The 23,316-nt window shown below is 41.7% G+C and overlaps 1 protein-coding gene across 1 annotated transcript in view; it reads left to right on the top strand.

Annotated features, from left to right (window-relative positions):
* RORA (RAR related orphan receptor A) overlaps positions 1–23,316 on the top strand; it is a 691,178-nt gene that overhangs the window by 500,398 nt on the left and 167,464 nt on the right. The gene's annotated exons all lie outside the window — the stretch shown is intronic.

Here is a 23,316-nt window from a genome sequence, read left to right as displayed (position 1 = left end):
TGCAGTAAAAGCCCTGCTTTCCAGAGGCCCCATGGAGCCATCCAGAAGGCCTGTCATGATCTTTGCACTGCGCAGATGGAAACTGGGCTTCACTGATGAAAATGTGAGCAAATACTCCAAGTAAAGGCCACCCAGCCATTAACAGCCGTCTCCTCATCTCATCATTCTTACCTTGGTAGAGACTTAAATGTCCGTTACACCTCATCCTAGATGGATATCTGTCTACGATTTGCTTCAGCATTTCTAGAGGAAGGATTGTCTGTTTGATTTCTCAGCGTTGTAGAAATAAATGAGATCTTTATGTGAAATATCTGGTGCCTAGTAGAAACACAATGACTAGTAGTAGCTGTTAATTACTGCTGCTTAAGAAACTTAAATATAGTTAGTTCAAAGAAGAGTTTCCATGAAATTCACCAGCTAGGGCAGGAAATATTGGGGTAAGTTACGCTGTAGAGCCCCACTGCTGAGTTTTGCCGTAGGAAGGCCTGGAGGAGGGGGCAGCAGCTCAGCGGTTTCTGGAAGGCTTCTGTGATGCCCGCCTTTGCTCTGAGATAATCCTATCTGCCTGCTCACATACCCTTTGCGAGCTGCAGTGGCACTACATCAAGGCATTTTCCTGCATGGCCTGTGTTGTTTGAGGTCTGTAGTGAAGCCTACTATACAGCCTACAGCACAGGTTTTACCTTACCGTCATACTGGTTTTCAGCCTGACCCCTGGATGCCCTGTGAGGGGATATGTCTCCTGATTCACTTCCTTCTCAGAATTCTACTGCATAAACAAGCCTGCCTTCTAGGATATAAATAATTCTAACTCAAAAACCAAACAGACTTAGCCACAGTAGTGCTGCTGTGCCCTGGGAACAGGGAGGGTGGTAGTGTAGTGGATTGGGAGGACCTGGGAGGGAGGGGAAGATGTCAGAATTTCAATGGAGAGTCTGGGGAGTTAAGTGAAAAAATTTTTGTGCAAATAGTATGGAAAATTCCTTCACCACCCTTTATGTAATAGAAGTTATTTTGAAGTGTCTCTCCCACCCACCTTGGGACACACACAGGCATGAAATGACAAAGAAGCTCAACTTCTAATGCTAAGCCACAGTTGAATACCACTTGGATAAGAAGTTGGTGACATTGAGTTTAAAAAGAAGGTAGGTGCCTAGGAAAGTCCTGACTGGGCAGTAAACACAAATAATACAGAACAACACTCCCTCTGTGGCCAGAGTTCCTCTGGGGCAGTTCAGAGACCTAACAGACACTTTCTTTACCCTCAAGAAGCCTAAACTTTAAGCCTCCATCCAAGGAGTTAAGAGTTGTTTTGAAGGGACAGGCTGAACAACATCCACATAAAAAAAAATGTATGCAAATGGATAATAAACATGAAATCAAGTATGTATGCAATTAGTTTTATGTAAATCCTACAAAGCTGCTGTGATGATTCAGATGAGGAGCAGATCTGGGAGAAATTAGTGTGGGCTCCCAGTGTTAAAAGGGGAAGTCTAAACTTGGTAGGATGCAGTGGTGTACCAGGCTCTAGTGTGTAACCTAAGAACTGGGCACAATGTGGGGATTTAATGAAAAAAAAGGAGAGTGTGGAAGAGGAAGGAGCCAAGAAGATTATTAAAAGAGGATTTATATGGGCGTGAGAAAAGGAGGTGGCCTTAGGTGGGTGCTTAAGGGAATTACTCTTACTTGCATGAGGGGCAAGCTAGAGTCAGAGAGTTCACTCGGAGATGGAATTATTCCCTTTGCAATAGCCAGCTGTAAACTAGTTTGCCATTCTGCAGAGCTTCAATAGATTTTTGCTAGTAGGAAACCAAGACCCAGAGACTCCAGAGACCAGTTCAGGGCCATGTAGTTGACCTGTTTAGTTCCAAGGTTGAGCAAAGTGGTATCTTCCCTCATAACACACTGTATACCTCCACTTGCTAAATGAATGGCATTGTTAGTATCTTTTAAAAAAAAACAAACAAGTAACAACGTCTACTGAGCTACCTAAGTGAGAATCAGAAACTATTTATTATCGTGATGTGTCAGAAAATGTAGCTCACATCAGAGACAACTAGTTTATTAATTTGACTGAATTTTCTCTTGGGGTTTTTTTCCTTTTTTGGGAAGTGATTTTAGCTGAGCCTTAATTCTCCAGAGAGCTTGGCACTGAAAGAGTCTGGAGTTTAGGGAGTGCTACTTTCGCTGTTATTTTAAGGTTTGCTCACTCCCTGCAGAAGCACCCTCTTCAGTTCATCAGTTATTGATCAAGACCCTGGTATAGACTTCCATCTCTAGAGAGGGTGTGTAACTGTGGGAAGCTGAATTCTGCCTAGGGTCTGCTGAAGAATTTAACGAGCAGTACTTAAGGCAAAGGCAAACACTGCCCTCTCTCAGGACTCCCAGCAGTAGAGCTCTCTTGATACGAGAGATGTAGACTTGTGGCGTGTCTCCTATTGATTTAATAGATAGGGGCCACTGAACGGATCACGGACGCCTTCGACCCCTCCTTACCATGCCTCCACCCCCAGAAATCCCATGTCCAAACGCACGTCCCCAAGGGCAGTGGACACCGGCTTAGCCAACCAAGCTTATGAGGACAGTCAGAAGCAAAACCACAGCCACACGGCCAACGTGCTGTCTGGGAGGTACTGTGTCAAGCAGCAGATGGAAAATTCAAGATGTCCACACTGTCAGGGCTATGCAAGTTTGCCTCTGCAGAGACCACCAGCCTAAAAGTCAGGAAATGTGGACTCTTTCCTTGGCACCCCTGTTAAAGCTTACACCACCTGGGCACACCTGGGGGAAGGACAAACCATGTCTCAAATGGTCTTCCCTGTTGTTCATTTGACAACCAGTACCAAACCTGATCGATTCTCCTTCCCAGTGGGTTGCTGAGGTGCTCTGCGGTCATGCAGACTGAGCCGAAATTACTAGGCAGGCACCCTCTTTACCACCGGCTATTTCCTCGCCTGAGACGTGTTGAAGGTGCTGATGAACCTTCATAATACCTGCCACCTCGCTTCCACCTGGGGACCCTAGGAGGATTAATTAGGTAGTGTCTATATATAATATACTTTGTGTTCCTTGGAGAAAGCATCTACATAACAGCAAGGTATTATTTCTAAGAGGAATGGCACTTATTAGCTCCTCATAGGATCATTAAGCAAATAGATGATGCCTCCCTTTAGAGAAATTATCTCCCAGGTTTCCTAAGTCTTACAGTCTATAGAAGAGAATATACACTCTTAAAAAGGGGTGGGGGGTAGGCAGGTTTCTTGAAAGAGAATGTGTGTATTTCTAACCATAACTCTAAAAGTTTGTTTTCAAGGACTTAGTTACCAAAGACAATAAGCATAACGATCACCTTCCCTCTGGTTTTATAAAGTACTCTTGTCCCTTTATAATAATTACATGGTAAAGATGGCTCTACATTTCCGTGTTTGTTCATCTTACGGCCTTTTGACCCTATGATTGTTAAATCTTTGATTAAAACCCACTGTAGTTGAGCAGCTATTGAGAAATCACAGGGCTGCCATTGCACACATAGTTGTGGTGCTATTTTACAAATTGATAATAAAAATTACGAGTGGAAAATCTTAAATCCAAACTCCAGCCCACATAAATTTCAGGGAAAATTCCAACCAGTATTCGTTTTAGATTCGCCTCATTTTCCAGATTGTGTGAAAAATCCTTATTTGGCATTTAATATACAAGCCCAGTCTTCAAATGAAACCAGGTCTATGTGCCTGCCCTGTGTTTTAGATAACTTAGTGCCGTGACGTACAAACTGTCTAGGCTTCTTCACCTTGCAGATAAGAGAACGGCTCACTTTTTCTTTCTCTGGCACAAAAATACCATGATAAGAATGAGAACCTTGCTGCAGGAAAGTAAAACAAAACACAAAGCAGAGACAAAACAAAACATAAAACCACGAGCCCTTCAAATGAGTTTTGAGTGAATTGTAGAGGGGAAAATCCAGAGCAAATAAATGCCCGTTGTGCCTCTGCAGGCGCGCGAAGAGCGCTCCCAGCCCCCAGCAGCCGCAGGCAGCAGCTCATGCGCATCAGGTCTTAATCCATGAAACTCATTCACAGGAAAATGCAATGTAGGTCAGCGAGGAGAGCACTGTGCAAGCTCATTCACCATCCAGAGCTATGTGAGTCAGGGGTGTTCGGTGTGGAAGACTTGAAGCCAACGTTGTGTAATACCGAAAGGCAGCCATGGTCCCGACCGAACCAGACACCAGCAGGGCCTGCTGGGAGCGTCTCTCACCAAGCCTTCCGTGAATTAGCGCCCATCTGATCTAGATGACGCATGTAGAGTACCCGCAGCTCCAGTTCTATCTCCTCGTTATTTCTGTCGCATCCTTGGCCGTCTTTTTTGGGCTTTTATCTTTTCCATTTATTTATTGTATGAGAAGATTTATGCTTCTCTGGGGAATGTAAGCAAAAACCAGTCAACGTCTGCAGATAGCAGGGGCAGGGGGAAAGGAGAGGAAGGCAATCTATGACGAGAGAGGCCCGGTGGTGGTTTTTATTTTTTGCATCTCGGCCTCCTCAGCCCCACCCACTGAGACTGTGCCTCCAGCCACTTCGGGAAGCCACCCAGGCAGCATGACAGCAGGGTTTGTGGGTTGTTTGCTCCTAGAATGGGTGTGATGAGAGGAGAGAGTGGCGACACCCTTCTTCCCTCGCAACCACACGCTGACATAGCACGTCTCCAACCTGAAACACTAAAAAAGTATCAGAATAGAGCCAACATTTAAACACTGTGGGGAAAAACTTTCATTTTGTATTTTGTCCATGTAAGTCTGGAGTCACCCACCCTTTGTCACAGCTGTGTTGCCTAAAGTTAGAGGTAAAATTCCTTGAAAGCAGTGAGGGCTTTTAAAGCATATTTCATTAGAATTGATTTCTTTTTTAAAGAGCTTTTAATAAATTATCAAAATCAAGTTCATTTTACTATCCCCGCTATCAAAGTAAAACAATATTCATAAAAGGTTGGGAAAGATGTAAAAGCAGAAAGGAGGAAAAATGCTATAGACGATCACAGTTAAAAAGTTGATGTACTTCCTGCTAGACCTTTCTATCTTTTTTCTTCCTTCTTCCTATTAACTGGTCAAATTTTTCTTAAATCTCAAGTATTGTGTTTCCAGTCTCAAATATGTGGTATTTGGAACTATACTGCATAAATCAAAACACAAGGATGCGCCTTAAATTACCCCATAGCACTTCCCCAGAACCCTCTCCTTTCACACTGGCCAGAATGGAAGTGTGATGTGAGCTGGCATCTTCTCGGTGCCTGAAGCAACTGGAAAAAATGTTAGGGTGGCATCAACCTAATTGCCCTTAAGCAGATTAAGCCTCCTAGTTCTAGTGGTAGAACCTGCTAGTGACTATCCTCATCCACCCCTTCTGTATCTGCTGATTAGCTGCAAATTTGCCTGCTTCAAGACAGCGGGGTGAATGCTTGTACCCCGCCTGGTGTTCTCTGTACATTGTATGTTCATTGAGCAAAGTGCAGCCAAGTGGGAATGTGGGCAACAAAGCAACTGGCTTCCAGATGTGTATTCCTGTAGCACATCTTAGTCCTATATTTGCCTGTGGTCTTAAGGCCTCAGAGAACTTTCCAAGGTGAAAACCTAATGTTGCTTCCATGGACATTGAGGGTAAAGCCCTTAACCCTGCCACTTAATGAGAACAAAATTAAATGCTTCTTTAAGCAGCTTAGATTTATCTCGTCAATATAAGTGATGGGAGGCTTCTTCTTTGTGTGCTTTAGAAAAGAGATTGTGTGTGTGTGTGTATGTTAATCTAAAGCATCGTCTCCTTGCTTCATTATGTCACCATCCACACTGTTCCTTTATGATAGACAGGGTTCATCTATTCCCCTGCTCTAAACTTAATTACTTTGCAATTAATTCTTTGTTGAAAATAGAAAGGCTCCTAAACTCAGAACGTCTCATTGTGAGAAAGGCTGTTTATGGATAGAGGTCAAGAGGACGTATGGAATATTCCGAAGTACTGCCACAGATATTTTGAATGAAAATGGCAAGAGAGAAAAGGCCTTCCAAGAAAGGTGGCCACAGAAGGTGAGGACTTCCTTCCAAAAAGACTGGTTAAGAATTTTAAACATAACACCATAGAAAAACATCATTCCAAAAATCTTAATGAACTAGCATTTTTTTAGGTCCTACTATATGGTGGTAACCACTTGTATGTGCATTGTGTTAGTGAATACTTATAAAAATCTTCCAAGTTAGGTAATAATACTATCTAATAAATGATGTAATCTCTTAAGGTTACACAGATACCCCTAAAGGAGTTTGCCCTGTGTGGTCATGGCCAAGTGGTTAAGCACATAAGATGATTAAATCCATTGTGCCAGTTTCACAGATAAGAAAACTGAGACTTTGAGAGGATGACTGCTCAGGGTTCCACAGCTGGGAAGTGTGGATCCTCGCCTCAGACTCAGTCGTCTGCCTGTGCTCTCAGCTATCGTCCTGACCCGCCTCCCTCACTCAGCCTTTGTCCTTCCACTCCACCACCCTGGGAAAACAGTCTTTCAGGGGGCTTCTGCGTGTTCATCGGTTGAATCAGGACTCAGGGGAAGTTAACAAGTGTGACCTATATGAGACGTTGCCGTTGTCTTGCAATATCCTGGGGCCCGTGCAGCGGTCCCTGCTCACCTCTCAGCCCTTTCCAAATGCCTCATCTGTCTTCCCGCCAGGCTACCGAGGTCAGTGGTGAGCCACATCAGTAATACAGATGCAGGCGGACACCATCTTTCTCTCATACAAAAATGGGTCCAGGAGGACAAGATCAGGCAAAACCAGAGCCTACCCATCATGGCACTGTCTCCTGGGCTGCCCTAGAAGCTCTGGGCACTGCCAGAGTTTTGCAGATAGCAAGTAATAGAAAAACATTGTTGAGAGAGAGAAGGAATGAATTCTCAGTTGAACATTGTTGAGTTCTAAATACTTTGCCCACTTTACCTGCATTTAAGAAACTGAATCTCCAGTGAGAAGTTTCACTGTGAGACCCTGTGAGTCAGCCATACCAGCTCACTTCCTCTGTGAAAATTCTCCTAACTTCTTCAGATCCGTCTGATCCTTGGTGGTTCTTGTCCAAGGCCCCTCTTCAGAAACTTAACATATGAAGCATTAGGTTGTGTGTTATCGTGCTTATAGAAAGAGGAGGCGCTCACACACAGCTGCACGCCTTGAAAGCATTCACTTCTTTTTTGTTTTATTTTTATTATTTTTATTGAGGTATCATTGACAGAAGGCATTTGCTTTTGATTCATTCAGCTCTAACATGACAGGCACAATGGCAGGAACTTTGGATTTAAATAAGATATTGTCCCTGTACTTAATCGGAAGGAGTGATGTTTTATATCTTTGAGAGGGAAGAAAGTGAGGGATAGAGTGTGTATGGGGTGTGTGTACAGATAGAAAAAACAAACAAAAACAAGTAGCCTGAGAGCTAGGAAAATGGCAGGCACAAAGAAAGGAAGTCAACTTTGGCGAGTTTTGGGAAAGTGCCCCCTCCTAGAGGTGGATGCAGACTGGCACCTGGGCTCATGGATTGGTGTGAGACGTGTGTCCCTGCCCAGCCTTCCCAGTGCCTCTGAGTTGTGACAAGCTGCACAGAGACCACAGGCCAGATGAGGGGTGCATGGTAGGGGCACAACCATCAGTGGGGGTGTGATGAGGAAGCGAAGCTGGCACTGAGTCCTGAAAGTTACATGGGAATTCACCCATGAAAGAAAAAAAAAGAATTACATTCCTGGCAGAGAAAACAGAAGACCAGAAAGCTCAACGGTCTTGAAGAATGTGGAACATGGGGAGGAGGCTATAAAGCCTGAGAAACCAGGTGCCTTTCTTCATTAAGTAACTTCCTTGATGCTTTGAACACAGCCTCATACTGGGAAAATGTTCATTGCTAGAGAAAGACATCAGCAAAAGATTCCTGACTTTTTTCTTGCTTTGTTTACTTGGCTCTTCTCTTCCCCAAAGTAGGGGTGTCTAGATTATACTCAATTCCCACATCCTTAAGGAGTGAGTTGAAAGCACCCCTTGGATTCCTGTTCCCTGTGAGCAGAATGCGAGAGTTCCTGTAAGCATCATTACGTTGGCTGTGCTTCCCCCAGTGTCTGCAAACCTAAATTCAGAGGTTGGGGCCATGGTCAGACAGCACCAAGGTCAACCTCCCTGCCCCTCTTCTCTTACGGCGGGCTTTACCTTCTCTTAAGGAACGCATTGCTGCTGAAAATCATGCCACATCTCTGTGCTGGCAATTGTCCTGGCAAAAGGGAGTAGTAAGGGAGGGTTGTTATATTTTAGACACTTTTGAACAGAGTGGTAAACTGTTGTTCAGATCCCATTTGATGGCCAGTGTACACATTCTTCTTCCCATGCTTGTATTTTCTCATAAACGATGTGCTTCGCCTGCCCGCCTTCCCCATGCCCCGCCCGTTTCTCCTAGTGAACCCAGCTCCCATATCTAGGCAGGGCTGCACTCCAGCAAGGGCTTTCCAGCCTCTTTGACCTCCTGGTCTTTCCTCCTGGACCAAAAAGCAGATCAGGCAGTGGAATAGTATCAGGAGTGTCACATCATGTTCTATGTGTGCACTTTTTGTGAAACCAGTGAATAGAGCTCCCTTAGCTCTGGAATATAATTCTAATCTAAACAAACATGGGTAAATAGCACATGGGGCCTTATTTATGGAATCAGCTCTAGTTGGAAAATTATTTGTAAGTATTAAAATGTCACCAGTAATTTTCATTGCAGGCAAATACTAAATACACCAAAGATAAAAGTGACACTTTCTATGATGCCAGAGATCTGTTATGTAAAATGTTAAGAGTTGGTGCTACAATCCTATGCTTCTCCCCATAATCCGCATCTTACAGAGAAATCAGAAAACTTACCCTGGTTTACTCAGTAAAAACAAATTTTAAGAAATGGATGCTCCAAATCTTCATGTTGCTCATTTTCTAAAGAAGGGATGAGTTGACTCAGATTCTATACACACAGTTTTGGGGCTAGAATTTGTCTCCAAGCCTTTTCATATTCCCTGCTTTTTCTCTGCCATGACCAACACGGTGACGTACCTCCCTTGGGAGGAGAACAATGGATGACCTAAGATAGTTGGTGTATTGTTTGAATGCAAATCTCAAGAAGTGGAGTGGAGTGATTTATTGAAAAGCTAAGCTAAAGAAAGAAAAAGAGGAAACTATATCTAGATAAATTCCATTTGAATTTTTAAATTAAATATGAATAATAAAATCATAAAAATAATTTTTAAAAATACAGGTGAATATGTTTTTTGGAATAGACAGAGGCTTTACAGGCATACAAGGAAAGGCAGAAACCATGAAAAATGACTAGCTTTGATCCTACCCCTTAAATAAAATTTAAAAAATTTTAATTTGCACGTGTGAAAAAAAATCCTAAACAAAAATTTAGAAAGAAAAAAAAAGCAACATATGATTAACGTTACATAATTATTATAAATTTCTAAGTAAAAGACTAGTAACAATACAAAAGTGAGCAGAGATTATGAGCAGGCAATTAACAAAAGAGGAAATGCAAAAATCAGTTAACTCAGGCAAAATAATCTTGTAAGTAAAGAAATGAAAACTAAAAGATGTCGTTTTAGTCAACAAACTATCAAGATTTGTTTTTTGGTATAATGTCAGTGTTGGTGAAGGTATACACTACTCCAAAAATTATAAAATGATACACTTTCTACTGACCACTTCATATATATTAAATTAGTCTTAAAAGTTACTTTCAAGAATATACTTTTTTTAAAAAGCCACAAATATCAACAAAGATACATATATCAAGGATGTTTATGGTAGAATTATTTTTAATAACAAAAAATGGAAATGACATGAAGGACTATGATCAATAAGCAGTAGAGTTAATAGGAATCATAATTCCTTTAAAAATCTATCTATAGATGTTCTACAGTAAATATGTATCACTGTCCTTTTTTTAAATGATGATGTAGCCTTCCTAGAAAGATCCTGGAATGCTTTCACAATGGCGTATCAAATAGGGGGCAGGTGGTAGGAGTGACTGGCAGCAGGGTGGGAAGGAATATTTTATGGCTGACTTTGCTTAGGATTGCCAGTCCATGGTAATAATCAAAAGCAGCCCAGCTTTCAGTGGGCACTTAATTGTTTTTAAATTATTGCCCGCATGCCGCGCAACTGTTCCCATGACATTCTCCCCTCCTTCATACATGAGTGTGGCTGCCAATGCTCTGGAAAGACAGAGGAAGGGGCGACACCTCAATTGCAGCATCTAGTATATAAAAATCACTTAAAATCGGTACTTTATGCCAATTTCCACCATAAAATACATAATCACTTCATGATTACAAACACTGAAGTGTTTTTCCAGCTTACCTGGGTGACCCTACCCCAGGAGCAGAGTGGCATTGTAGGCTGTTACATTCTGCACGTGTGCAGAATCCCCCAGGAGCCTCAGATGTCCTATCATAGGGCACTTCCCAAGGAAGAGTGGTTGGCTGACTGAGAGATGTAACTCAGCACTGGTATCCCAGAGGAACTGTGAATGAGATACCATGTAATATGAATGGATATCCCCCTAAGGCACCCTATAAATTTATTATAAAGCACTGGATTTTGCAATAACAAAAATAACTTATGAAATCTGAGGAAAGTCTAAAAATGAGAAATTTATAACTCTTTAGGGTCACCCTAGACCTGACTCTACTAAGTAACAGGCCAGATTTCATTAACACAAGAGCAGGCCTTATTTTATCCAGAGCAAGCAGAAATACCGCAGTGTGTGAGGGGCTCTGAGCTTTCCAGTGTTGGTGAGCAGAAAGTAGACTGAGTCAACCAACTTTTCCGGCAGGAAATAGCAACCGTGGATAGCTCCATAGGTCGAGGGAGTAAGAATAGCTATTTAGAGGATATCTTGTTCACTTTTAACATCCCCTTTGTTCAAGATCCCTGGGCAGGTCAGATTTGGGTTTGGGACTGTACCTGGAAGCTGGCAGGGGGGTGCTTCGCTGGGGCACCTGTGTGGGAAGTAAGGCATCTAACTTAGGCTTGTGGTTTTTGAAAAAAAAAAAAACAGTATGTTGGAGTTTATGTAGCTCTTTATTATTACTTTATTATTATCCCAACTGGCTTGGCATTTATATATAATCCCATCTGGAATTAAGGAGTTGTTACATTATCTTTTAAGGAACTCATAAGGAGAGGTAAAATTTGTAATACAGAAATTACTCAAAATCCTACAAAAAGCAATCCACACCAGTTGGCATTATTTTTAATTCATTAGAGCTGAAAAATCTCTCCCCCTAATTTATTGCGCTAGCCAGTCAAGAGTGAGGGCAGAACATGAAACCTCCTTCAGAAGTCAGACTTCATGTTCTGTCTTTTTTTTTCTTTTTGCTCCCAGGAAATCTCAGGAAACAGGTTCCCCATTTCAGTTGCCCACCCTAAATACAGGTACTGTTTATCTACTTACCAGTTTAATGAGAGGACCATCTCACACTCATTAAGTTGATTTGAAAAATGATTAGAAGAATCTCGACTGTGTCTTTCGAGAATACAAATGCCTCCAAGGCTACATCCATTTTAGGAAAACCAGGTCTTTTACCTTTGCTCTGGCATCACCTCAGCATTTTCTTCTGTATCAGAAATAATGCATTTAGTCATTTGGAACAACAGTTTCATGCATTAATGATTGCAGGTGCTGTTCCTAGAATTTCAGCTCCGCAAGTGTTACGTGGTGAGTAGGTCAAAGGCGGCAGGCGAGGGTTGTGGAAAGTGAGGATTTTATGTAGCCAGGATACACTGCAGTGTAAGCAGAAATATCCACACCATTAAAATAGATGAGGAATACATGCTATGTAGACTGTCACAGACATATATGACCACGTGGTGTGCTGAGAGAGAGGCAGGGCAAAGTGGAAGGGACGTTAGAGTGACAGGAAATCAGAGAAATGTGAGCCTCCTGTTCCTTAGCTTCTGGAATTAAGGAGTTGTTACGTAATCCAAGCCAGCAGCTTGAGGGGATTTGGCTAATAGTTAACTTAATTTCTCTGGAATGTTCTTTTTTCCTGTAAGTCAGCCTGAGTGGAAAGAAAGTAGAACTCTCGTCAATGAATCAAACGGCAGGAGGGGCCGGCTGGGAGGACTGATTCCCCCTGGACCCTGTACATAGTACTCCACTCCTTGGCTGTACTTGGAGTGCAGGTTAAATGAATTGTTCCCATTAGCGAGCTGATAGGGCAGCTCCTTTAGATGAAGGAGACTCTTACTTTGAATGTCACCATGAGCAAAAGGCAGCCCTCAGAGAAAAGTCGACAGTGCTACTCGTGGCAGTATTTTACTGTCATTGTTAAAACTATATAAAATGATGACTTATAGTAAGGCTCAGAGTTTCAGCATAATATATAATAGTAATAAGACTTCTGTCGGCTTAGAGGCAATGTCGGCATTGTCCGCAGTGAGGAGGTTTATCTGAGACGTGGTGGTCTTAGCAGCGGCGCTTGGTGCCAGACTTACTGTCTGAGGCTGATTCACTCTGACGTTGATGCTTCTGACTAGCATTCACTCTGATTAGTCACTTCTGCCTTCATTTGCTGGAACTAAAATCCTGAGAGTTACTTGCTCCACCTGTGTATCTTTTGCAGCAGTAGTTAAAGCACCTTGCCATAAGTGACACCAAATATGACTATAGGGGGAAAAACATTAGAAATGGGGAGGATGTTGAGCTGGCTGAAAGGGTCCTGATGTCTAAGTTCAAAGCCGTCTGACCTTTATCGTACTGGCATCAGGGACCTGGTTCGTTTTAGTTGTTCTGTCACCTTGGAAGCTGAGGCACAGGTTTCATTTGTGCACATAGAGAGTAACCGAATCAGTTTTCTGCATCATATAGTAGTTGTAGGAGTTTTTTGGAATGTTGACATCATGCATAATGATCTTTTAAAATGCAAGTTTAGAAATCAATGTGTTTGTAGGGGAAAACACCTAAGCAGAAAGAGGTCCCTGTCACGTCCATCCTTGATGGACATAGACACCTGAAAAAAAGTCATCAGGGCCTCACATGACGAGAGATGAAAGGGGAATGCACTAAGGGATGGGCTAAGTTAACACATGTGGCATTTTTCCAGTGCCCTCTTTCCCTAAGAATACTTTTTGCTCTTGAAGCTCAGGGGTGTGAAGAGCAGTGTTTGGGGTTCCTTAGGGAGAGGAGATGTAACTTCTAGTGACATGAATGGGGCCAATGCAAGGTGGATGGCCAGAACGGGATTTGGGTCACCAGGTGAGGCTTCAGCTGATGCTCATGAGGCAGGCTGTTCCCCCCAGAATGGTGAGTGCAGGGACCGTTGCTCTCTCGTTGGCTGTTGTACCCCATCAGCTAGTATGTGCTTGACATCCTGGGGCAGGGAGACAACGTACAATCATACAGCTCACCAGGGGCAGTACAGATGGTAAGTCTGAGTTTTCATACTTGAGCAAACACCCCTTTAAGCTGAAAGAGCAATGTCCCTACTCCATTCATTAATGAGATGTTCAAACAGTTTCAACCTTTCCTTTGGCTCTGGGCCCAAATTAGTGACGGCTCCGAAACTCGGGTAACTAAAACTATCTCACCACCGGGTTGATATCATGCAGCCAACAAAACATGACCTGCTGAGAACAAAGGGAACCAAGCAGAAGGTGGTCCAAGAAGGCAGACCCATCGAAACTACAGAAAAAGAAGGTGAGGGTAGGGAGGGGAAGGTGGGATTCAAAGTCAGGTCTTCTGATTTATTTCTACTGCATGTGTCCTTCACACAGCTGTAACAAATTCCAGTATTTCCCCATCAACCAGTAAGGTTATGTTCCTAATATCTATCATAGTAAACAAAATCCCAATTGGAAAGATAAAGCTCTTTGAGAATGAGAATTTAAGGAGGAGGAAGTCTTAAATACTTCTTTTCATAAGTAAAATAAAAGGGATGACTAAATAAATATATACATATTCTGAAGCTCTCTGCTCTCCAACGCATTCAGACCTACTCTAGTGAGTAACACATTCTCTAGCTGTTGAAATAGGACTGCTGTAGATTCACACACACAGAATCATTCACACACTTCATGTGACGGAGGCTCCTCTTTTTAAAGGTTTCCAGCCAGTATCAGCTTTTTATTGTGAAAATTTTGAACATACATACTCAGAGAGACAACAGTGCAGTGAACTCCCATATACCCAACACCCAAATTGAACACTTAGCAGGATTTTACTACACTTGCTTCATTGATCCCTGTTTTCTTTGCTGAAGCATTTTCAAGCAAATCTCTAGACACTATCGTATCCCTTCATCCCTACATATTTCATATTTGAGCATATGACTAAATGCCTGGTACACTCACAGTCTCCCTTGTTCTCTTTTCAAGGCCATTTGGAAAGGTGGCTTTTAAACAATGAAACTGTCTTCTCTCACAGTTCTGGATGCTGAAAATCCAAAATCAAGGTGTCAGCAAAGCTATGTTCCCTCTGAAGGCTCTAGGGAAGAATTTCTAGAAGCCTGTCTCCTAGCTTTTGGTAGTTGCTGGCAATCCTGGGCCTTCCCTAGCTTATTTTGTTTGTTTTCTGGACCTACTCTGTAGCATAAACTCATTTTCCCTGTCTGTACTGCTCCCATGGACATGATCTGGGCCTTGTGGTCCAGAAGAGGATGAATCAAGAAATGGTGCTGCAGTTATTCTATTTAAGAAGAATGACCCCAAAGTCACATAGTAAATAATAATAATAATTCAAGAATTTTAAATCTGGAGCATACAAATATAAAACAGAGCTATCGTTTAATAATTTTAAAAAATAAAGCTATTTCCTATTGGTCCCAGCATAGTTGAATGGCGATGACATACTGCCTTTTATTTTTAAATCACTTTGAATAGAAGGCTAAACTCAGGTTAACCTCTAAGCTATTACATCTAAGAACTCTGGGTATGGAAATAATTGTTTCCAAAACAGCTTTCTCAATCTCAGAAATGGGAGAGCTAAACTATTCTGAACTGACGTTCGTAAATCATGCAATCTCTTCTTCTTACTGTAGCATATGGTTAAGTGGAAATTTCTTTTGTTGGTTCTTTATTATCCCAGAGCCAATATGAGATTAGCTTTACAAGTTGGGTTATAACCTTTGCAGCTTCTGTGTCAGGGATCCGTTAACAAGACCATAAAGACCTTTCTAACAGATGAGGCCTGCATGCCCTTTGTTCAGCTCTGGTAATGACCAAATTGGTTTTATCAGAAGTGTTTTAAAGCACCAATTCAACTTTTCTGTTGATTGCCTGACCCCTGCTTTGGGTCCTGGGCTTGGTGTACGTTCTCTGCCTTCTCACTGTTTGTACAAAGCCTTCTGGCTTCTCTTCTGCACCAGCCTTTCCTTCTGTGTCCCCAGCCATCGCTTTTAGCACTTGCCTCACCATCCACATCCCCTTGTATTCATTGTACATTTCCAGAGGACTAGGCTTTGGATCACAATTACCAAACTAGACTCATGGCTCTGGGGATCCACCTTCATTTATTCATTTGGCACATTTTCTGGAGCTTATACTATGGGCCAGACACCATTCTAAGCACTGAAGAGTCTAGTGCTAATCCAGGACCAGGAAGTTCCTGCTTTTAAGAGTTGACATGGTCGGAAAGACATACAGCAATTTAACAGAACATCAGAAGGAGAGAAATGCTGTTAAGGAAAGGAAAGCAAAGTGCAGAATGGAACAGGGAACACGATCCAGATAGGCTGGTCAGGGAGCCTTCTGGGAGGAAGTGACCTTTGAGCAGAGATCTGAAGGGATGTGAAGGAGGCCTGGGGAGATCTGGAAGGAAATTGAACTAGACGGAAGGAATAACAAGCAGAAAGGACTCAAGGCCAGAGCAAGTTTAGAGCATTAGAAAAAAATTCAAGAGGGCCAGTATAGATGAGGTAGGCAAGGCAGAGAGAGGAGAAGACATGAGGTGGAGAAGCAGGCCAGCTGGGTTTTGGAGGATCTTATGAGCCATGGAAGGAGGTTGAGCAGGGGACTGACATGATCGGACTGACAGTTTTAAAAGTCACACTCGCCTAAATGACGCTTCTAAAGGATGCTAGGGAAACCTCCATGGGTCTAGTTCAGTTTTCCTGTACGATAACAGGGAGACCTGAACACATCTAGGCCTTCGAACGTAAGAGCCAAGTACCCTCTCTGCTCTGCCTCTAATTGGCTGGTCGACTTCAAACCAGCCCCTCTCAGTCCCAGTTTTCTGTCTTTTTCCAGGGAGGGGTAGAATTTCTTAAACATTGTCCAAATCTAACATTTGGTGATTCTAAGCTGTAAATTAGAGTTATTTACTCATCCTATGTATTTGTTAGGAAAAAGGCTAAAAACTTTGGTAGCAAAGAGACCCAAGAATGCAGTGGCTTATATGAGGTGGAGGTTCACTCCTCTCTCTGTGGTGTTTGAGCCAGTGGAGGCTGCCAGGGAAGCCCTGCTCAAGAGCTCCAGGGTCTTGTCTCCCAAGGTGTCCTTGCCTCCGTGGGTAGAGCTGAGTCACGGCCTCATCCAAGTTCCAGTCCACAGGAGGAGAGAGAGGATATCCCGGGCAAGCTGTTCCCTTTTAAGAAAAAGAAGCAACCCTTTCTGCTCATATGTCTTGGTAAGAACCTGGTCTTGTGGCCATATTTAGCCACAAGGGCCTCTGGGAAATGTAGTCTCAGCCTGGGCCACTGTGTGCCCGCCTAAACTGTGCCTGCCATGGAAGAATGGGAGAATGAATTCGGAGGAGCAGCAAAAAAACTCCCATACCCTGTTTTTGAAAGATTCCAGAAGATTGTCAAGATACTTTAAACACATAAATTTCATTTGTATTAATTTCCTAGGGCTGCTGTAACAAATTACCACAAAGTGGGTGGCTTAAACAAAAGAAATGTATTCTCTCACAGTTCTGGATGCTTAAAGTCCAGAATCAAGGTGTCAGCAAGACTGTTTCCTCTGAAGGCTCTAGAGAAGAATTTCTAGCAGCCTCTCCCATAGCTCCTGGTAGGTGCTGACAGTCCTTGGCATTCCTTGGATTGTAGCTGCATCATTCCAATTTCTGCCTCCACTCTTCATGTGTCACTTCTGAGTCTCTGTATGCAAATCTCCATTTCCTTTCTCTTATAAAGATAGCAGTCACTCGATTTAATAACCTAATCCAGTATTGCCTTATCTTGATTATAACTGTAAAGACCAGATCACCAAATAAAGTCATATTCACAAGTGCCAGCAGTTAGGACTTGAATGTATCTTTTTAGGGGATGCAACTCAAGCCATCACAACCTTCTAAAACTAAATAAATAAACAAAAGTATTATTCACACACATACACAATATAGAAGAGAAGAGCTGCGCTAGTTGAAATCAAGCCAATCATGACAAAGTCTATCAATCTCAAAAAGAACGCATAGTTTGTTCTGAAGCACCGTGCCACCTTAATGCCACAACTCAAGGACACGAAGACCATTTTTCCTCCCTTTCCTGTGGAAACATTCCAGTGGATAGCTCTAAGATACATTGCTTAGGTAATGGAATTCAAAGACCATTGACAGCTTACAGCTTTGCATTGCCTAGACCATTTGATGATCACAAAAATCCTATGAAAAGGGATTCTTTCCTCCATCCTACAGAGATTGGAACTGAGGCTTAGGCTAAGTAACTTGCCTATAGTGAAATGACTTCAGTGATGGTCTTTTTTATGATGGTGGAGAAGCCAGGTTTGCTGTGTCCAAAGGTCCTGCTTTTTACATTCTATGGCAATGAGTCCCAGAGACTTCTCACCAGGCATCCTGACAAAAGGGCTTAGTTTTGCCTTGAGGGATTTGTGATCAATCTCTGAGGCCGCACCTGCTCTGCAGATGTTTCCACAAACCCACAGTGGGCCTGAGTGCCGGAATGTGCTGACAGCACAGTTAGATACTCTATCAGCATGAATGAACTTCTATCTGGTAGCTAAAGGATGGTGTTTTCCCAAGGCTGGAGAGTCTTAAATCAGAGTCTAGGTTTCTCACTGGATTCTAGAACATTATGTAAAACACATTGAACTAAACAAGGCTTATCTGTCAGAACTTCATCAGCATAATGATTAGAGGTTTGATCACCAATGGGGTCCTCCTGAAAGTTGCCATTTCTGCCACAACACATATACTTCAGACTTCAGACACAGTTCTCTGAAAAGTATGATGCAACTAGTAGTTGCCATAGGAAACCGGTTTTCCTAATAGTCACAGAGAGATGGTGTTTGCAATAATCAAACCAATATTAAGTCAGTATTTTCCATTCATTATTTCATTTTATCTTACAGTAATGCTGTGGAGATAGGTATTTTAATATGACGTTTTCTTTCTCATTAGTTAAATTTTATTTATACAATTTTATTATAAAAGTTTAGAAAACATATACAAAGAAAAAAAAAGAAAAATCATCCATAATTCGTCTACTCCAATTTAATCACTTTCATTAATTCAGCATATATTTTTTAGTATTTTTTCTGTCAAACACACTTGTTTGATTTTTTTTCTTCTTTTGACAGAAATAGTATCATACCATGTTTTGGGGCTTTGAATTTTTTGTTTCTCTTAAGATAGGTAGAACACATAAGAGTGCATATCAATGATACCTTATTAATAAATAAATAAATAAAGATATATACAAGAAAAAAGAAACCTTACACATTAAAAAAAAAGATAGGTAAAACATTTTCATGCAATTAAGTTTTCATTAATTTAATGATGGTAGAGTATTCCATTAAATAGACATAGCAAAGTCTATGTAGCTCATCCTATAGTGTTGGCATTTGGGTGGCCCCTCCCTAATGTTTTGCTGATAGAAACAATGCTACAATGAAATTTCTGTGTATATCCATAGTTAACTTCCTAAAGCCTCCATGTTTAGTAGCCGAATTGCCAGATGAAAGAAGAAAACATTTTTTCCTTCTTTCAAGATGAAGAAACTGAGTCTCAGAGACATTAAAGGTCTTGGCCAGATTCACACAGTTGGCAAGTGACAGAGCTAAGAGTGAAATTCAGGTTTCCTGGCTCTAAACCTCCTATGGGGAAATAGTTTATCTATCTAATCTAATAATTATCATATTATTAATGATCCATTATCAATAAATTCTGTGAATGCAAAGGAAACACCTCAGTGACTACATTCTTTTCTTGAATCGTCACCCAGCAATTCAGACAAACTGCCTAAAATCCTGTTATCAGAGGGGAGTAGAGAGGCTACAAATTCATATTTAATCAGGGTTTTCCTCTTTCTTCTTCAAGATGATGATAATGTTAACAATTCTAGAAATCCCTTACTGAATCTTGGTACCCTGTATGTTCGGGAATACTTGAAGCCACTTACTTCTCCACCTCTAAATATTTATTTGATATCCCACTAGATCCTGGAGCTTTTAGTGTTCTTCCTAGTTATGACAGTGTAACTCATTTCCTCCAAATCTAGAGCCAAATCCCCATTGTCTCCACTTAAGCAGATGCCCTCTCCTTGCTAGGTGACTCAGGCCATGAGTGAACCTGTGAAACTGTTCCCTTCTTTGCCATGACCAATACACCCTTGGTCAGTGCATGCTTCTGCCGTGAGAAGCAGACTTTGGTTTTGGGGTGGGTGGCAGCAGACCATGAGATTTCTTCAGTCATTACTTGCCTTGACCAGCCATGCTGGCCAGGACCCATGCTCCGTGAAGTATGACTCAGAGTTGTCTACACAAGGGCATAATACGTGAAAAGTATCCTTAGTGCCTGACTTGCTTTGGGACCATAACTCCATAATCTCCAGGTCATCCTCATGCAACCAGTTTTGATAGCTTGGAGTTCAGAGACTGCAGCTGTAGCCACATGTTTGACAGCATCCAGGCAAGTCACCTAAAGACAGTTCAAGTAAGGACCTGCCCGTATTGGTGGCAAAGATCAATGATTTCAACAGATTTCAGAGGTATGTAAGTAAAGCATTTCCTGGGAAAGCATAGTAAGAGCTATTGATTTTTACCTGAGTTGAATTATTCACTTGTGAGTTAAAGCTACTCAATTCCAGAAGGCTAAGCTGGAAATGTTGATAGTTGTCAGTTCACATCTCTGCTTAGAGCTCCATGATCAAATTTAAGTCGACCAAATAATATCTAATAGGTAGCTCTATTTTCAACATAAAGACTCCATATAAGGAAATGAATTTGAAAGAATAAGAGTTCTTATTATTCTTACTATCCATTAGTACTAATCATGAATTTGGCACCAGCAAGCCATAAAAGGAGAGACTTTTCAAAATGCACTGAATAGTAATCTCCAAGAGATAAGATGGATGTTTCCTAAATAAGGTTAGTCTCAAATTTTCTTTCTAGGATAGACTGATGTCTTTTTATGTTGCCTTTGCTGGGTGACTGAGAATGAGGTTTTGTCCTTGAAACTGTTTTGTCAAAGATAAAGACAGGACTTGAAAGAGGGTATACCTCTGGTCTTCCTGTCCAAAATTAAAAGATATTTCTGGGCACAAATGTCAGGAAATATGACCTAGAGATGGAGGGCAATCACACACAAAAACTTTTTTAATTCAAAAAACAGAACAAATTCCTCTTATCAATGCCTATAACCATTTTTCAAATTGAAATGGATTTTTTTTCTCAGAAAAAGCACCTTGATTGGTAAAAGAGTTGAAACATTATTACTGAAACAGCTCAACCTAAGCTCAAATCTAACATAACAGAAACCTCACATTAAAGTATTATTTATCTTCATAATTAGTATTTTTAAATGATTTTTGAAGGCTTTTTATGCAATTACAAAATGTTTGATTGTCGTAACATTGCTGAAGCCTTGATGCCTTCCGCGTGTTGTCCTTGGTCCCCACAACCCTGACACATAATTTATTTCTCTTTCGAGTGAACTCTAAGCATTAGTGTCCATTAAGAATTTTTGAAACAAAGTCCAGAGATTACTTGGAGCACTTTCAGTAATATGTACTGATTATCATTAATAGCTCCTTTGTCCTAGACAAGGACATTGTTTTGTCAGACCATTTTGTTTGCTGAGGCCCTACTCGGGCAGTGTTCCTGTTCGCCTCCGGCAGATTCTCTCCTTGACTCAGTGCGGAATGGAGCAAGCTCACGGGACAGCTCAGAACTGAGCGGGGAACACAGGACCCCACAAAGTGATACTTTCTCTTCATGAAACCATTGTCAGCCATTCAGAAAAAGCCCAAGCACTGGGCCTTGTTTCTGAGCTAGTGTTCCTGTGCTGCATATAAATCGCTGTTTTAACTACTGGCTCCTTCTAAGGAGGGAAGCCAGTGAGAAGCACATGGGAGCTAGTGGACCCAGGAGATTGCCGCCTTCACACCGCGTTTGCTGGTAATAGGGCAGGGAGGGTGGTAAATGTTCCAGATTTTCTTTTGAAAGTTCTGCCTGAGCTCTCAAACACTCATTTACCAGATTATCCACCTGTTTAACAGCACTGGATCCACCCAAGGGATATCGCTCTGCTTATGCAATGCAAAGTGTCTGCAATTAGGAACATCTTTAGAAAGAGAGAGGCACTATGGTCCAATAAGGTAATGCAAATTACCTTATTGAAGTCTTACCAGAAACCTAGCACTAAGAATTTTATCCCCATTTTATGGGTAAGAAAATGAAGGCTCGGAGGGGTTAAGCCATTTGCCCAAGACCTCACAGTTTGAATAATGGGCATCTTATTTAACTCAGGCATCTCAAGAATAAATCTTGAGAGAAGGCCTTCAGATTTGGAACCCTTCCTTCATAGAAATGAAACTAAAAGTCAGAGTGTGGGACTAGTGTAGCCTCATGAATTGACGAATTAAAGATTGTGTCAGTTATCATTTAGCACATCATCTCTTCCTCCCTGCCACACAAACTCACTTGAAATATAGACGCATTGACAGAAGAAAGAGAAAACAAGAGAGCAAGAGAAAGAGAGAAGAAGGAAGGACAGACAGAAGGACAGACGGAAGGAAGGAAGGGAGGGAGGGAGGGAGGGAGGGAGGGAGGGAGGGAGGGAGAGAGAAGGACTAACTTTATTTTAGGTATTTTTTATTGTGTGTGTGTTTCTTTTTGTTTTTTATTTTAACATGGAATTTATTCGTGTTGAAAATATCTCTGTCTCAACAACTGTTATTTCCTCAAGAAAGAAGACAAAAAAAAGTGCACTGGCTGAAGACTGGCCAAGGGGCATCTCTGTAGCTAGGGACTTGTCCTCTGGAAATGCTAGTTTAGTAGCTGGCATTTGGCGGGAAGAGGAAAGATACCATTTCTTTAAAAAAAAAAAAGTTAAAAGAAACTTGGTACCGAGACAATTGCCTAGAAACCAAGAGACAATAAGAAGTCCATCAAGGAAGTTAATTGGTTCAAGATTTGGCACTGAGTGGAAATATCAGATTGCATCCCCAAAGTGCTCTGCACTGTGATAACTATAACTCTGAAACTGCTGATAACCATGACAGTGATAAATTTGTGGTATTTTCGTGACATTTTCTTTGCTTTACTTTGAAGCATGATCGGCTAAATAGAGTCAGGCAATCTTGCTGTATTAGAAGCCCTACTTTGGGTAGAGTATTTGTGGAGATTTCTCCTCTTAGTTTTAAGGGTATAAATTGGCAATTTAGAACTGCTGTCATATTGTTAAGATAGAAATTATTCTAAAGCATTACTTGGAAATGTTTCTCTCTCTCGCTCTCTGAACTGGGTGAAATATAAGGAGTCTCACAATTTTATCAAAAGGTACCATTTTTCTCTAGCCCAGATAATTTTAAAATACCACCCAAAAGAAGTATATCTTTTACTTATATAACCTTTTGTGAGTACTGCCTTCTTTCTTCTTTGGTTTGTAAAGGCAAAAAGAAAAGAGTTTCAGGGGGTTACCTTTGATTGTGAGCTACATTAGGATTTTATACAGTGAGAAATAGATCTGGCAGCCTGTTGCTTAGAAAGAGGAGGTTTGGTTTGATAGCTAGAAAGCAGGGCAAGGAGCTGGTGGTTGATGAACTAGAAGGGAAATTTTAAAACCGTTCAGTTCAACTATCTCACTCTACAGATGAGTGAACTAAGGCCCAGAGAAGTGAAGTACCTTGCCCGAATCATGAGGCCAGTTCACTTTTGGCTCAGGGTAGGTGAGTGCTTGCGTTTAGGAAGTTGGTTCCATCGCATCACTCCGCCAAAGCTCCCCAGCGTCCTAACTCTGTGGGGAGCATCGGTCTGCCTGGTGACTGTCTGTGAGTCTCAGGGGGAGGATCTTGGTGTTCTTCCCAGTCATTTGG

This window comes from Manis pentadactyla, chromosome 11, assembly GCF_030020395.1.
Source record: "Manis pentadactyla isolate mManPen7 chromosome 11, mManPen7.hap1, whole genome shotgun sequence".
Lineage (NCBI taxonomy): Eukaryota > Metazoa > Chordata > Mammalia > Pholidota > Manidae > Manis > Manis pentadactyla.
This window is presented reverse-complemented; position numbering and strand designations above follow the sequence as displayed.